At 38.0% G+C, this 16,680-nt stretch overlaps 1 protein-coding gene across 2 annotated transcripts in view; it reads right to left on the bottom strand.

Moving 5' to 3' along the window:
• The window catches only part of ed (hemicentin protein echinoid), a 126,094-nt gene that overhangs the window by 64,576 nt on the left and 44,838 nt on the right, over window positions 1–16,680 (bottom strand). The window lies entirely within an intron of this gene.

The raw sequence follows: 16,680 nt of genomic DNA, 5'->3' as shown, positions 1-16,680 counted from the left end.
ACCTGCTTGACATTAAAAATGCAGGAAAAGTCGTCAACGGGCGGCAGTTAACTGCAGTTAATGAGCTGGCAAACGGTGCAAAAAGGCACTTGCAGCTAATTAAATTATCATTATACATAAAAAAAAAAAAAAAAATACAGAAAGCGAGCGAAACGACTGAATGAAGTCAAAGAAAATTTTCTTATAATTGCTGAACGGGAAATTAAAATCATAAAAAAATACAGCCAACAGGCGCCAGCCAAAGAAGCTAGACGAACAAAAATTTTGTTTGAGCCAATGAAAAATTCAATTTCCGTTGCAAATTTGCTAAATTCTCATAAACTGGAAACGCTAATGGAAATAAAAAATAGAAACGAAAAAGAAAAAAGAATATTCCCCTTTTGCACATAAAACTCAAGGCAGTCTTTGCTCCTCTTATGGGTTTACTTTGGCTTCTGTGTAAAGAAATTACACAGAAACGCGAGGCAGGAAAAACAAGCTAAAGTGAAGTAAACAAATGTAGGAAGTGAATCGAATTACATAAACATTGATTCCACGTATCGAAGCAATGCTATGCAAAATATTCTAATATATCGAACAGAAAATCGAATCTGACAATAATAGATACACATACTTAAAAAATAAGTCAAATAAAGCAAGATTTCTACAGAAAAAAGCTAGAACAGTAAGATGCTCTTGTTAGCAAACAAAGAAACCATGTGGAAAAAGCAAAAGGGGCGATTTTACAAAAGATTTCTAGGAATATAAGTGTAAAATGAAAATAAAAACGAATATTTCTGAAAGAAGCCCAAAAAAAGTGCAAGGAATATAAAAAAAAATTATAATAAACCTATACTAAAAAAAAAAAAAAATATTTTTTAAATATTTTTTTTTTTTTAATATTATATCTTTTTTTAATATTATATCTTTTTTAAATATTATATCTGTATTTTTTTAAATATAGAAACAAAATTTTTTTTTGAAATATTTTTTTTTTTTTTTTTAATTTTAAATTATTATACAAATATATTTTTTATATATATGTGAATTTTTTTATTTAATTTTTCTTTTTGCTTATTATCAAAATTGCGTCCCATATTAACATTTCCAGTTTTCTATTATTACGTATACAAACTTCTTTAAGGACCTGTATGTTCAACAAAATCATCGATTGCATACTTTTAGGTGTTCGGAAGCTGAGGTTTCGCCCAAATTAAATCAACAAACATTTGAGCTTGCAGAAAATTGAGTTTACGTTATATTTTCTACTCTGGCCATTTTCACGCAAAACATATCAAATGAGCCCCATAGGAACAATCTGCTTTATATTTAGGTAGAGACTCGAGGGAGTGCAAAAAAGCATTTTCTACTTAATTCCAGCTTTCTGTTTGTATTTGTTTTTCATTTTGCTAAACATCAAATGCTTAATCAATATGCAGCTCATAAAGTCAGCCAATATCCAAGGCAAACAATTCAATATTCAAAATTAAACAAATCTTTTGATTTCTCTGAATGCATTTCCATGCTTGTTGGCATTTGGCTAAGTCGGTCAGCTCAAGTCGGCGCTGCAGCAGACAATTGTTTGCGGCGGGTCGACTCGGGTTAAGTCTTCCTTTCACACGTCCGCTTTTTGTTGGCATAGTTTGACACAGCTCCAACGCAATTATTACGTGAGAATTATATCAAAATTGGTAACAATGGCGCGTGAGGCCGGTGGCGAGGGGTGCGGCCAGGCTAACCAAATTGCAGCTGCCAAGAAGATTGCCAGCAGCAGTAGCAGCAGCAGCCGTTTGTGTGTGTATGTGTGTGTGTGTGTATAACTGCCTGCAGGGGAAAAAGTGTAGAAGGCAACACGACACGAGCTGAAGCAAGGGCAGTCAGGCAGAAGCTTGTAAAACACACACACGGAGCGATAGAGAGAGAGAGAGAGAGAGAGAGTGGGCGTGTGAGAGAGGGAGGCAGCAGTGCACGAGTCGACTGAATTTGCTCTTGTTAATTGCATGTTCTGCATATCACTTATAAATGCACTCGCACACACACACACACAGTCACACACGCGCTGCGGCAACACACTTGCAAGTTTATACACACACAAACGCACACACAGACAAAGTCTGGTAAAAGTTTTGCCATAATTGGATTTTCAAAGTTAATTACCAGCATTGAATTTGGCTGTAAGAACACACCGAACAGTTGTTTGCATGTGCGTGTGTGCGAGTGTCTGCGTGTGTGTGTGTGCGTGTGTGTGTGGTATCTGTTACAGCTTCGCTCTATTACAATGTAATTTCGTATGGATTTTGTGCCTTTTTAATGGCCACACACACACACACACACACACACACACATACACAGAGAGAGTCGTAGTCTTTGTCTTTTGATCTAAGCCCAATCAATGGCCAGGCTAAAGTTGTTGGACGCCTGTCTGTCTAAGCGTATGCAAAGTAATGCTAGCATAATATAGACCCGAGAGAGAGAGAGAGAGAGACAGATAGAAACAGACAGAGAGCGAGAGATAGACTCCAACAAAAGGCAAATAAGATTATGTGTTATTATTTAGCCAGCGGCAACAAATCTCTTCGGCTGGCAATGCACCAAAAACTTTGCCAATTCAAAATCTCACCAGCTCACTCTCCCTCCCCGTCTCTCATTCTATCTTATGTGTGTGCTTGGTGTGTCTTTAATGTCTTTATATATGCATGGCAAACAGGCCAAAAGAGCTGCACAAAAAAAGGAAAACTCGCACTGCAATGGCGCGCACATAAAATGCAACATAATTTTCTTATGACTCACAAACACACACACTCGCAGATACAGGTGTGTGTGTGTGTGGGTGTAACAATGAATGTTATCTGCTTAAGCTGCGCCTCGTTTATCCTAGCAGCAGTCGCAGACACTGGGAGCTGCTGTCTGCCGAGGCAGCAAAAGTCAACGAAACGGAAGAAGATTGCAATTTAAGGGGCCAGCGCAGCAAGAGAGAAGAAGCAGAGAAGTAGCAGAGAAGTTTCTTCTTTTTTTTTTTTGAGGGTGCAGTAAACGTGTTATTTTTTTTTTCGCCCATTTTCTCTGTGTGCAGCAGCAGCAGCAGCATCTGTAAAGACAGCAGCAAAAATATTGATGGCCCTGTTGTAAGTTCGCTTTGTGCACAGTAAAAGTCAAGAAGGCTAAAGGTGCGACTGAAACCAACTTAAAAAGAGTTAAGCTGAGTGAGGAGGAGGGGAGCGAGGGGGTAGTGGAGGGAATGCAGTTGAGAAAGCAGAAGAACGTGAGATGCCAGCGAACGGCAGCTTAACCCATTAGCCAACAAGCTTGAAGGGGAATATACAGGTATATAAAGTCCTCTGCTCGAGAGACAAATTTAAGGTTATCAATGTGAAATATAATATCATTATATACCATATAAAAATATATGAAATGTCATATTAGAACTATTTATTGCAAGAAAAAATATATAAAAATGATTTGAGCTAAGCACTTATGATGTGAAATGGCTAAAAGAATGGGAGTTGACAATGTGGAAAAATTGAGTAAATATATAATATAATGAAAAGGATTATAGATGAATGGAAAAGACAGCGCTAAAGTGGGAACCATACTGGGAGTAATAGAGAGAGACAGAGTGCAAGTGAAAAAGATACAAACTAGAAACTAAGTAGAATGAGCGACGAACCGGGAGGGAAGAGAAAAAATACTGAAATGCATAAAACAACGAGAACTGACACAGACAGAGATAGAGACAGAGCAGAACAAATGAGAACGAGATATCTGAGTTGCCTAACACCTTACCACATATCAACTAGAAAGATAAATAAATATTAAGAGATTCAGGGAAAGAAATATAGAAAATACTTCAAAAATCTATATAAATGAATCAGGTATTTAAGCAAATAAATTTTCAACAACAAAATGGATATGTAATTCATTCAAATAAAACTGACTTACTGGCATTTGCAAACTATTCACTTATTGTGTTATAAAATTGCTGAAATTCGGTAAATTCCACTCAACAATCAATCACAAAACATTGAACTTGAGCGATTGCAAATGCAAAGCCAAAACTCAAATTTAATTTGGAAATTCACAACTCAAATATTACAAAAATTTTGTGAAGCAGAGCTAGAGGCAGAGGAAGAGACTCATATCATAGTTTGTTTGCGGAGGCAACAACTTTAAAACTTTAATTAATTCAGTTAAGACAACAACAACAACAAGAACAACAACAACTGCAGCTGTATTTGAGTTGAACTTTTAGTTTGATTTTTAGCTGACAAAAGCAACTGAGGAATTTTACTGTGCGTGCATGGGTGTGTCTGTGTGTGAGTGTGTGCGACTCTTGCATTATCAAAACTATTTTGCAAGTGTAAACAAACAGAAGTTTTCCGCAACTGGGCGAAAATTTCGCACACGCGCACTCAATGGGTTAAGCGAGTTGAAGTTGGAGAAATCACAGATCTTTGGGATGCGAGTCGGTTCTTCTTCTTCTTTATTACTATTATTATATTTTTTGTTTTTGCCTCCGAATGCTGAGGGTAAGTGTGCTAGCTAAGGTACCGTTATTTCATTATCAGTTTAGCATGACAATGCACAAAAAGAGACAAGGCAAGGTGAGAGCGAGATGGAGCGAGAGAGAGGGAAAGGCAGAGAGAGTGCGACCCTCGAGTCAAGAGTCGAGTCGAGTCGAGTTGAAAACTTTGCAACATTGCTGCAGCGCATGTTTTTTTCTGTTCATGCAACGGCGAAACAGGCCAAAAATGCTTTGGCAAAAGTGGAAAAACCGGTTCAAGTTGCAAGCTAAGATACAAACACACATACACATATGAGCCACGCCTCCCTCTTCCACCCTCCCTCCCACATGTTGATAGTGCGAATGTATGCGGTTAACATGGCTTAAGAAACTTTGCGGCAAAGTTTTACAATTTTTTTTTTTGCTTCGCTTTGTTGTTGTTTTTGCTGTTGGCCGCCCGAATTGCAACAACGGATAAGTTGCAACTTTCAAAAGTTGCCTCCAAAAATGTTTTCTGTTTTCTTTACATTTTCGAATTGTTGTTTTTTTGCGTTTACATTTCGCTTTTTTCTTTATTTTCCTTTTCATTTATTTTTTTTTTTTTTTGTGTCATGTTTACAGGATGCCCTTTTTTACTTTGCAACAACAACGGCGAGGCAAATGCACTTTTTTCTCAGCTTCTTCTTCTTCTTCTTTTTTGTGCCGAAAAGTTTGTGTATGCAACACTTGTTGAGTGAGAAGAAAAAAACTAACACCGAAATCTTTATGAATTAACAGCTGACTGCAGCGCTGAGATATGATATCGTGGGAGCTCTGAGTTTACTTGAAGTTTCTTCTCCTTGATATTGTTTTTCTTTTCGAGACAACGGAAGTTCCATGTGCTTGAGTATTTGACATAATAACGAAAACTCATAGAGTTCCTTAAGGCATCTTATTAGAGTTTTTACGGTAGCAAAATTAAAGTTGATAATATTGGACGTATTCCTAGCCTTATTTATTTTGAAGGATCATCTATGTTTCATAGTACATCTACTTTCTGTCTTCTACTTTCATCCATCTCTTATTAATAATCTTCCATAGACCGTTTTCTATCTTCTATCTGCTGTCCTTCATCCTATATCCATATTCTATCTTCTTCCATCTCCCATCTCTTATTTTCTTTCCATCTTCCATCTTCCATCCTCCATCTTCCAGCTTCACTCCTCTATTCCCCTTATATTTATTAACCATTTCTAGCGTATTTGACAGTCTGGCATCTCAATCGATTTCTTCCACCAAACACATGCTCGCGGCTTGCAACCCACCACACTGTACCACCCGTCACACAGTCCACACCCCAGAGATCGTCCCTCCCAGCAGTCCAAAGTTTTGCACTCGATGTGGCCGCCAAAGGAAAACTATAAAAAACGCAGCTGAAAGAACTTTTTTCTAGCGTTCTTTGCTCTTGCAAACGCTTACACAAACTCATGTGCCACGCCCCCTGTGCACCTCCTCAGTTCCACAGCTGTATCAGTTGATCAACAGTGCAAAATTCAATTTCACTTTTGGCACGCAAAAAACTTTTGACTTTTCGGTGGGGCACATCGCTTATCATATTCGAATTGCCCGAGCCACCCGGCCCACCCACACACAAACGGGGCAGTTGGCCCGCTAAGCAGGTGGTGCGAAACTTTTTGCCTCAATAAACTTTTGGTCTTTAAGACCGAGAACCGCGCGTCGAAATTTCATTTAAAAAATTGCATTGCAGAAGCTGCACAAAGCGCAAAATTAACCAGCAAAAAGGAAAGGCGGGTTAAAATTGAGGCGACTGAGTGGGAGTGGCAGTGGCAATGGCAATGGGGCAAGAGGTTGAAGGCCTTCACAGTTTATTACAATGTGCTGCTGCTGGCGTTGCAAGTCCCCTGGTGCATGCAGCAGCAGCAGCAGCAGCAGCAGCAGCAGCAGCAAGCAGTGAAAGAAGTGGAGACAAATTTACTCAGTGAAAACACCCAAAGGCAATCTGTAAGATACAAAAGTATCTTTTGCCAGCTGCGGCGACGCATTGCTGCCTCGAACTGGGCAAAAGTAATGACCAAAGCACGAGCTACACAAAAAAATAAAACACGTTAGTTGCTGTTGTTGCTCCTACTCCTACTCCTACTCCTGCTGCTGCTGCTACTCCTGCTGTTGCTTTTTACGCCCGTTGGCCACTTGAGAGGAAATATCCGAGCATTTGAACATTTACGCTTCATCGATTGCGGACCAAGTTGCGCCCGGTTAAGACACAGAGAGAAAGACGGTGAAAAAGCAGCAGCAGCAGCAGCCCGTAAAGTATCTGCCAGATAGAAACGAGTGCGCAAAAGGTAGCAAAGTTTGCTGCCCAAACAAATAAACCACAGAGCTGGACGAACCAGCCGCCCCGCCCCCACTGCTGTCGTCGGCGTCGTGGCTAAAAACTTTTGTTTGCCCAAGTGCAGCGGGCAAAGCGATAAAAAGCCACAGCACGAAACCTAGCTGAGCCACTGAACAGCTGAAAGACAGAGCCCAGCCGAAGTGGGCTGCCAAACTCGTTGGGCTGTCCATGCCCAAGTTTACGACCAGCTTCCACCATTTGGCCACACATTTGTTGACAGCATTGACGGCACGCGTCTGTGTGTCTGTATGTGTGTGTGTGTGAGTGTGTGTGGCGCAATGGGCGACTGATAGCAAGCCAATTGATGCGGGCGGCCTCAATGGGCGTGGCAGACAATTTTCCCATTAGCAGCGAACAAGACAGGCATTCGAATGATTAAAATATATATTTACATGGGTATTAAAAGAAATAACAAGTAAGAAAGCTCTAGTCGAGACTGCTCGACTACGAGATCCCCTGAACCCTTGGAGTGCTAGCTATTTCAATAATTTTTCGCGTCTTTCAGCTTACACAAGAAAACCCACACACACATACACATACACATACAAGCACCCACGCATAAACACGCATGGGCTGCAGTGTGCGCTTACTATGAGAACTTAATTGTTTAATAACTTTTTTTGTGGACGTACGATCTTCATGAAACTTTCAGATTATGATTATAACATGGATATGCATGTAATTGCCAAAGCACAAGTCTCTAGTATTTGAAATACGCGTTTTACAAAAGTGAGGGTGAGGGGGTGAATTTAGAGGTGGGGGGTAAAAAAAAACCGAAATTGTATAAATTGCATATAAGCATACATTCAAAATTTGGAGACTCTAGCAATAAAGGTGTAGAAGATATAATTTTATAACTGGTTTTCGATAAGGTTTTTCATCGATAAAAAAAGATCGGGATGAGTTATCGAATTTTAATGATAAACTCGATATCCGCGCTGTAATTACGAACATTTTACAAAAAATTTGAAGTCTCTAGCTCTTATATCTTCGGAAATCGACGCGTTCAAACATACGGACAGACGGACAGACAGACAGACGGACAGGGCCAAATCAACTCAGCTCGTCACCCTGATCAAGAATATATATACTTTGTGGGGTCTGCCACGCCTCCTTCTGCCTGTTACATACATTTCAACAAAACCATTATACCCTGATTTCCCATTTTCAATGGGTTCAGGGTATAAAAACATTACATATATATATTTATATATAAAAATAAATATTCATCTGAAGCATGTTATGTCAAAATTTAATTACAAGTTAAAAGTATAAGGTTAAAAAAAAATTAAGCAAATAATAAAATAATAAAAATATTCAGATTTAAAAAAAGATTTTAATTTTTTTTAAATTTTTTTAAATTAATAAATTTTCATTAATATATTATAGAAAAAATATAAAATTACAGCAACAAAACAAATAATAAAAAATTAATGTAATAAAAATATTGCGAATTTCACTAACTTAATTAATAAATTTATAAAATAAAAATATTCAAATGTAAAACTATATAAAAAGCTGATGAAAATTGAATATTTTGCGTGCTTCACAAGCAATTTGCTGCAGCTGAGCTGTAAAAGCGCTTGCCACACGCGCTTGCAACTTCATTTTTCATATGCTCAATGGGGCATGCTGTTAATTGGCAGCCAAAGCCAAATGCGAGAAGATGAGCTCAGCTGCAGCTCAGCTTAGCTGTCAGCGAGCAAAGCGAAAAGCAGCAGAAGAAGAGGAAGCAGCAGCAGCTAGCGAAACTTAATGAACGAGAAAGCAAATGACATTTATAATACTAAGAGTTAAGAGTTAAAAGCAACTAAATAGTTTAAGAACTTCGAATGCTCGACGAAGCTGAGCCACGGCGCAAGTCATCAATGTGGGAAGGTAAGTGATTTGGAAGAGCGCAAGGGCAGGGAGGCGAAGAGTTGAGGCAACGGGGATGTAAATCTAAATATATGTGTGTATATATGCTGGATGTGGGCTAATACTTGAGTCTACAGCCGTCTGCATCTGTGTCACTTAAATTTCAAAGATACGTAGACTTTATATTCTAGCCCTAAATAATCACTGTAAAATAGCTGTATTTTCTCTCATTGATTCATAGCCATCTCGACACATATATATGTATATAATATACATATTATATTACACAAATTAAGGTTTATTAAGAACGTAAAGTTGATTATTAAAATTATGAAACAGAAAAATGTAAAATCATTAAATAAATAAATAAAAATATTAAAGCCTATAAGATTTATCCCAATGAGAATGCCCTTACTCAACGCCCCATAGAACGCTATCAATCACAGCTTATTCCCAATTAACGATTTTATCTCTAGATTTTTGCACGCCCGCAACTATCAAATTTCATGCATTTTATTTATTTGCTTCAACAAATATTTGTTTGTATTGTTTACATTTTCAAAAACTCATTGACTGGAAAAAAAGTCTATAATAGATGCACTTATATATTTATTTGTTTATTAATTAAGCAACGATTGGCTTACATTGAGTTTTACTGCCTTAATTAAATATACTAAATTTGACAACATTATTTACTTTTTTTATTTTATTCAACAACTATAAGCCGAAACTCTTCTATTTTGATCAGACCCTCAATATATTTATTTTTATTATTTTCCCTGATATTCAAAGCGCTGCAATCAAACAAGTTAAGTGATATATGAAATATATGTATGTATGTATATATCTCTGCGTTTTTCAGCCATAATTACTATTTTGCCTTTTAGAGTTCATCTCGTGTAATAATAATAATAAATGCATTTATCTGGTTCGCTGGGCATTTGGTACATCTGTTATTCTTCTTCTTCTTTGCCACGCATAAATTTAAAAATGTTTTGCAAATAAATTATTTGCATGCAAAAAAACTGAGATATGTGTACATATATGTATATGTATGTACAGATTTTTTTCCATTGCCAATTAAAATGTGCTCGAAAATTTGCAGCTGTTAATATTATAATAATTTTCAAATTTTTTATGGCCCTTTTCTTTCGCATATTGCAAAATCAACAACAAAATTGGCGCATGTAACTGGAGCATATTCATTGTATACCCTGAGCGTCGGCTGAGCAAACGAGATTTTGTGGCATCAAGTTTTTTTCTAGGGCTCTAGATCCACAGATCCCAGAAAATATTCCATATTCCATAGATAGAACTATTTAAGACTTAAGTAGATAAGAAGCTAATCACGTCTGTAATTCATTGCTCTGCTTATAGTTTAGGGTATCTCTTAGTCGAGCACTTCCATCCACCGAGCACTTGCATACCTCCTCATTTCCTTTTCGTTTTTGATTTAGCTGCTTTGTGTTTGGGTCTTTTTCACAAGCTTTTCTCTTTATGCTTTGTCGGCCACAAAGGACACGAGTCGCATCGTGTGCTAAGCAGCATCACAGGAAACCGGAAAAAGGAAAAATCACTGGCAATTTGCATAAGATACAATTGAGTGAGTGTCGTCGGCGTTTTTCTTTTCATTTTCTTTTGCTTGTTTTTCTTTTTCGTTTTTAGATATATGTACATGTACATATATTTTCGTGCGCATTATTTTGCCTTTGTACGCTCGTGTAATGAATTATCATATTTCATGTGGCTTCCACTCGCACACACGCCAAATGTTTGCATTCAAATTTGTGACCCAACCAACGAATATATACATATACATATACATATATATGTGTATGTGTATGTGTATACGCCTTTGCCGAATGCGACCAAGCCGCAAAAAAATGAGTTACACAAACGAAATGCCGCAAAGTATGCAATAAAAAGAAGCAAGCAATGCTTGAGCTGCTTAACTTTTGTTGAAGTGTTACCCAAAGAGATACTCAGTACAGTACGCTGAAGTGTGTGTGAGCGTGCGTGTGTATACATATTTAGTCGCGATATCTTTTAGTAGTTATAGCTTGATATGTTGACTTACAAGTGCACTTATAACTTGCTATATATTTAAAAGTTTAGTTATAATAAGAACCTCGCCTTTTGAGTGTTGAGCTACTCCACAAATATTTTTGATCTTTATTATTTGTTTTTTATACCGATCATATTTCAATTTTAAAATTTTTATTTTATTTTTATTGCTTTGTAATGTGTTTTGTAAAACATATTTTATCCTATTTTTTAACCTATATAAATTTGTTACTATTTTATAAAATATCTTTTTAATATTTTTTAAAAATATATTTTTGAATATATATTTTATTTATTATTTTTTTATATTTTTTTTTGTATATTTTTTAATATTTTTTAAATATTTTTTTTTTTAAATATTTTTTAATATATTTTTAAAAATTTGTTTTTTTTTTAAATATATTTTTTCAATATATTTTAAAATTAAATAGTTTATCAGATATACGTTTCTCAAAAAAATGTGTATTTACATACATTTTTTTAAAAATGATATTTTGGTAGGTTTATTACTTATTAAATTAATATAATTAAATTCGTGTTTTCTCATTTTTGAATTTCAGTGACATCTATAATAAAGTTGTATTTATTTTGAATATCTTTATATCTACAATTTAAGATCGTAAACTAAGCCAAGCATTACTGTATAAATTTCAACAAGTAAGAAAGCTCTAGTCGAGACTGCTCGACTAGGAGATACCCTGAACCCTCTAATCTGATATTCTAATCATTCTGCACTTCTTTTATGCACACATACATACAGATGCATCCACACGCACGCATAAGCCTGCGCTCTGCTAACTGCGTAGTAAGCAGCGACTGCGCTTGGGCTGCGCTGCAGTGTGGGCAATATTATGAGAATTTATTTGTCGAATAATTTCTTTTGTAAACATATGATCTTAATGAAACTTTCAGAGTGTAATCATATGGTAAATATGCGTGTACATTCCAAAGCACAAGTCCCTAGTACTTGAAATGCGTTTTTTACAAATTAGGGGAGAAGGGGGCGTGGTATCCAAAATCTTTAAATTACAAAATCTTTGTATCGATTAACTTTATATACAACACAAATTTGAAGACTCCAGGTCTAAAAATGTTCAAATTAGGCTAAAAAAACAAAATCAATTTTTCGATTATTCTCGATAAAAAAGTTATCGGACGATTTATCGAAAAAATAAAGCAAACTCGTACTGCGTATGGTACACACGAGTATGCATGCCAAATTTCAGCTCTCTAGCTCTTATAACTTCTGAGATCGACGCACTCATACGGACGGACGGACGGACGGACGGACGGACGGACGGACGGACGGACGGACGGACGGACGGACGGACGGACGGACGGACGGACAGACGGACAGGGCTATATCGACTCAGCTCGTCGCGCTGATCAAGAATATATATACTTTGTGGGGTCTGCCACGCCTCCTTCTGCCCGTTACATACTTTTTCACAAAACCATTATACCCTGATTTCCCATTTTCAATGGGTTCAGGGTATAAAAACGCAGTTTATATTTCCTACTTCCATATTGGCATATATATATTTCTATACCTTTATATGTACACTTTCATAACTCAAGTACAGGGTATTTTGTAAAAAAAAAACAAACGTTCACCCACAAACAAATACTGTAGGAAGCGAGCCGGGAGTCACAGTTGCTGAAAAGAGCATTACAAGCAGCAGCAGACGAAGCAGCAGCAGCTGCTGCTCTCCGGCAGCGGCGGCGTAAATATAATTCATGGAAATAAACGTATAGCTAAAATAAAGTCGAGCATCGAGATTGGAGAAAAAGAAGCAGCAAAGAAATCGGCCACAAAAAGAAGCAGCAACAAAAACAACCAGCTTGCTCATTGCGATATGCTGCTCTTGATTTGGGTCGTGGCAAGGACTTAGCAGCTTAGTTTACAGTATGGCTGCTGCAATTGTTGTTCAGCTGCTCCTGCTGCTGCTGCGGCATCTTGGCAAGAAATGACACTAAAAATATGTCAGCAACAGCAAGAAATACCAACAAAAAGTATAAAAAAAGGGGCAAGATGAGAAAAGCAACTCAAACTCTCAGCAACTGTCCATCTGCTTGTCTTACAGCTCTCACTGTCCCTTTCGCCCGCTCTTCTCTTTGTTCCCCCCGCCGCTGAAATATGCTTTGCAACAGCTTTTATAAACTGAGTGTCCGCCGTTGTTCACTTTGAGTCGTGTCGCTGAACATTTCATTCATTTGTTTTGCGGTTTTGCCAGCTCTTTTTTAATTTCTATATGCGCCCTCGCGTATTTTTGTTAACATTTTTCACAGCATTCATTCATTCGCTCACCTAAGCTCTGACTCTGACACTGGACATGGCAAAAAGCTCGACATGTGGGCTAGCTCTCATGTGTCATGAGTTGGACTCTCCTCTCGCTCTCTCTCTCTCTCTCTCTCTCTCTCTGCTGCTCCAACTGCCTCTCCCCATCTCCCTCTGCACAACGTTTTGACTGCCACTCAACTGCAGCTGGTTTGGAATTACACGCTTGTTACTCATGCAACGCGGTACAGCTTAACACGGTGTTCCAACTCGCGATTCTGGCTAAACAATTGCAAAGTCTCAAAATGCGGCTGACAAAGAACGCAGCATTTGGACGCGAGGCAGGAAGCGAAGCGAAAGGGAGAATTGCAGTTGCAGTTGCAGTTGCATTCGTTTGCTGCCTTTCGATTTGCAAATTGCATAACAATTCGCCAGTTGCCAGTTGGAAAACTTTTCAAGTGAGTCGCCGCAGCGGCTGCTGAGTTTGGCCGAGTGGGCGTGGCACAGTGTGGTGCAGTTTGGCTGGGCTCATGGCGCGCCAGACTTGGCAAGTTGAAGTCAGTTGGAATTAATGCCCAAAGAGATTTTTAAAGCAACTTTACACAGGGAAATGACGTAAAATTAGTTCAGCTCAAGAACTAGAGAAGAACTAGTTCCATATAAAAACTAATCAAATTTTGGCGGAATGTACATAACATTTACATCAAGAATGGAGTCGAAAATAGTTTATTTCACGAATTAGTTCGAATTAGTTCAGGGAACTAGTTCATTTGTTACTATTAGCGGCACAACGACAAACATAACAAAAAGCACATACAGCAAATAGCTTAGATATAAATTACTTTTCATTCAGCTGAATAACTAGTTCAGTTTAGTCCACCACAGAAGTTGAACAAAAGTTTAGCTCACGAACTAGTTCAATTTCAGAGCAGCATTAAAAGCAACAAGCCGCTAAAGCTTTCATTTAAATAACTGAAGAGTTTTGTATTTCTACAGGCAAATCAAAGCGAATTCACATTGCACTCAGTTCGATTGAACTAGTTAAATTCGGCTTAGTTCATGGCTTTAGAGCTCAGAGGAAATAAAGAAGGTACAGACTGCTTTTAGCCAGACTTAATGAAAAACGAAATTTCGATTGACTCACATTGCGTATACGCAACGTTGCGTCATCAAACTAGCCACTGGGTAAGCTAGTCCGAACTCTCACTCCATCCACTACTTTTATGATAATTTTCTAGTAATATTATTGCATTGCTGTTTTCAAATGGCAAACATTGTGCAGCTGTCAGCGAAGTACTGTAAAACTCAACTAGAGCCCCCAGGCTCCACTCTCTCGCTCTCTCTGTCTCACACTCTCTTGACTTTTATTATATTGTACAATATTTTAATGTTAGATGGGGAAGGAGGAAAATTACTTTCATTTTCCTTGGAATTGGTTTTACAAGCAGCAAAAGCCAAGTTAAAAAACTTTCGAGCCAAAACAAGCAAAAAAAAAAAAAAAAAACTTTTCTCCGCTCATTCGCTGCTTCTCCTTTTTTTCCCTCATGTAAAAAATGCAACCGTATGCCACGCCCCCATCCGCCCAATCTTTCGCTGTTGCATTGCAACGCTCAGCTGGGACTAGGACTCCCTTCGCCTCTCTCACTCTAACTCTCACACTCTTCCGCTTCCTCGCGCAATATATGCAAAGCAAAAGTTTTTAATTTAGCGCCAACTTAGCGCTGAGACTTACAAACGCAAAGCAACTGCAAGAGAAATGACACGGCGTGCAGCAGCACGCCAACTAGGTGGGAGGCTGTCGGGGGCGTGGCACAGTTGTTGCGAAAATATGCTTTAAGAAAAATAATCAACTTGTGCTCAGATTGCAGGCAGCTGCTGCCAAGAAATGGCCCATTCGCCTGCCTCGCCTGCCTGGCCTGCCGCCTCGTCCCCGACTAATTCCCCAGCTGCAATTTTAGCAAGTCGAAATCCCCATTCTGTTGTTGTTACTCCTCTGATGGACTGGATGGATGTTTGCAACAGCAACAACTAGAAGAGGAAGAAGCAGCAGCAGCAGCAGCAGCATCAGCATCAGCCGAGCGCATTTCATGCGTAAATCTGCCCCCGGGCAGTCAGCACGAACAAATGGACAATGCCAACGGCTTAAGTCGACCATCAGGCTGACTGCGTCGGGCCTCCTGCACACAACACCACGCCCACAACACCACGCCCACCTCAAGAGCTTAGAGCACGGCAAAAGGCATTTCGAATGCCGACTTTAGCAGGCTCTGCTCGACTGCTGTTCGCCACAGCATGAAGCAGCGCAAGCTTGAAGCTCACTGAACCAGCCACATGTATCAGCTTTAGTTTATACTTCACAGCCGAGTGTGAAACAAAGTCTTGAATAGTAATAACACTTAAAGGTAAAAGTATCAGGGATATTTGAAAGTACTCTGAGCAAAAGCATAAGCAGACATGTATATGTTATGCAAGTGCAAATACTTAAGAAATTGAATGCTTGAGCTGATGTTTAAACTTGAATTACTCTTAATTACTTGGGTAGTTGAAAACGAATTTTAATTTTATACAAATAGGTTATTTAATTACTCTTGCAAATAATATTATATCAATAATTTAATTTTTATGAAATTTAATTACTTGTTAACTATTCTCCATTACTCAATTACTATCAATTACTTGGGTAATTCAAAGGTTAATAGGTGAATAATTTTCTATAAGATTAATCTCTTACTCATTTACATGTACATTCAATTACATAGGTAATTAATAATTAAAAAAGTATTTAAGTTAACTTGCTATATTTATCATATTATTATTATGCATTTTTGGCTGGACTTTACTATATATATTTTAGCTGGTGGCTCCGCAATAGTGCAAACTATAAGCCGTATATTTATATACTTTTTACTCTGCTTCTCTCTATAATGGTCCATCATAATCCCCGCACCTAGCGCGTTTTCGCGCTTCCATTCAGTTTGCCAACTAACATAAATCGCTCAACTCAATTCAAGTTGAGTTTTAGTTTAGTTCTGCATTTTTTACCGCGCACCTTTTAAACTTGAACTAGTTCAGAGCCAGTGTCATGTGAGGAATGGGGAGCTGGATCATGCTATATACAAGCTGCTCAGTTGGTCAGCAACGAGAGGGCTCATTGTGGGGTGGGGTTAGCTGAAATGCAACTTTTATTTTTGTTACATTTCACAATTTTGTTGTTGTTGTTGCTGGTCATGTTTTTTTTTTCTCATTTCTTTTTTTCGGATTTCTTTTTTTTTTTTTTTTATATGTTATTTAACCCTTGTCAAGTCGCGGCCCCAAAAAGAAAGAACGAAAAAAAAAAAAAAGTGGAATATTCGGGTCACTTGACGCACAGCAAACAACAACGAGCAAGAGCAGGAGACGGACGCCGAAGAACAGGAGCTGGGAAATTTATTGTGCGTCGTTGTCGACGCCAGTTTTTAGTTTTTGGTCAGAGGAACGATTGCCAAAAAGACAACAATAACAGCAACTAAAACAAACGTGTTGTTGTTGTTGTTCTTGTGCATTTGCTCCAGTTTGAATTCCCTTCGCACACACACCTCGCTTCATTGACTAGGAAATCGTTTGGGTGTA

Source organism: Drosophila arizonae, chromosome 3 (genome assembly GCF_054131065.1).
Source record: "Drosophila arizonae isolate 15081-1271.41 chromosome 3, UAZ_ARI_1.0, whole genome shotgun sequence".
NCBI classification, from domain to species: Eukaryota; Metazoa; Arthropoda; class Insecta; order Diptera; family Drosophilidae; genus Drosophila; species Drosophila arizonae.
Note: the sequence above shows the minus strand (reverse complement) of the source record. Positions and strands in the feature narration are given on the sequence as shown.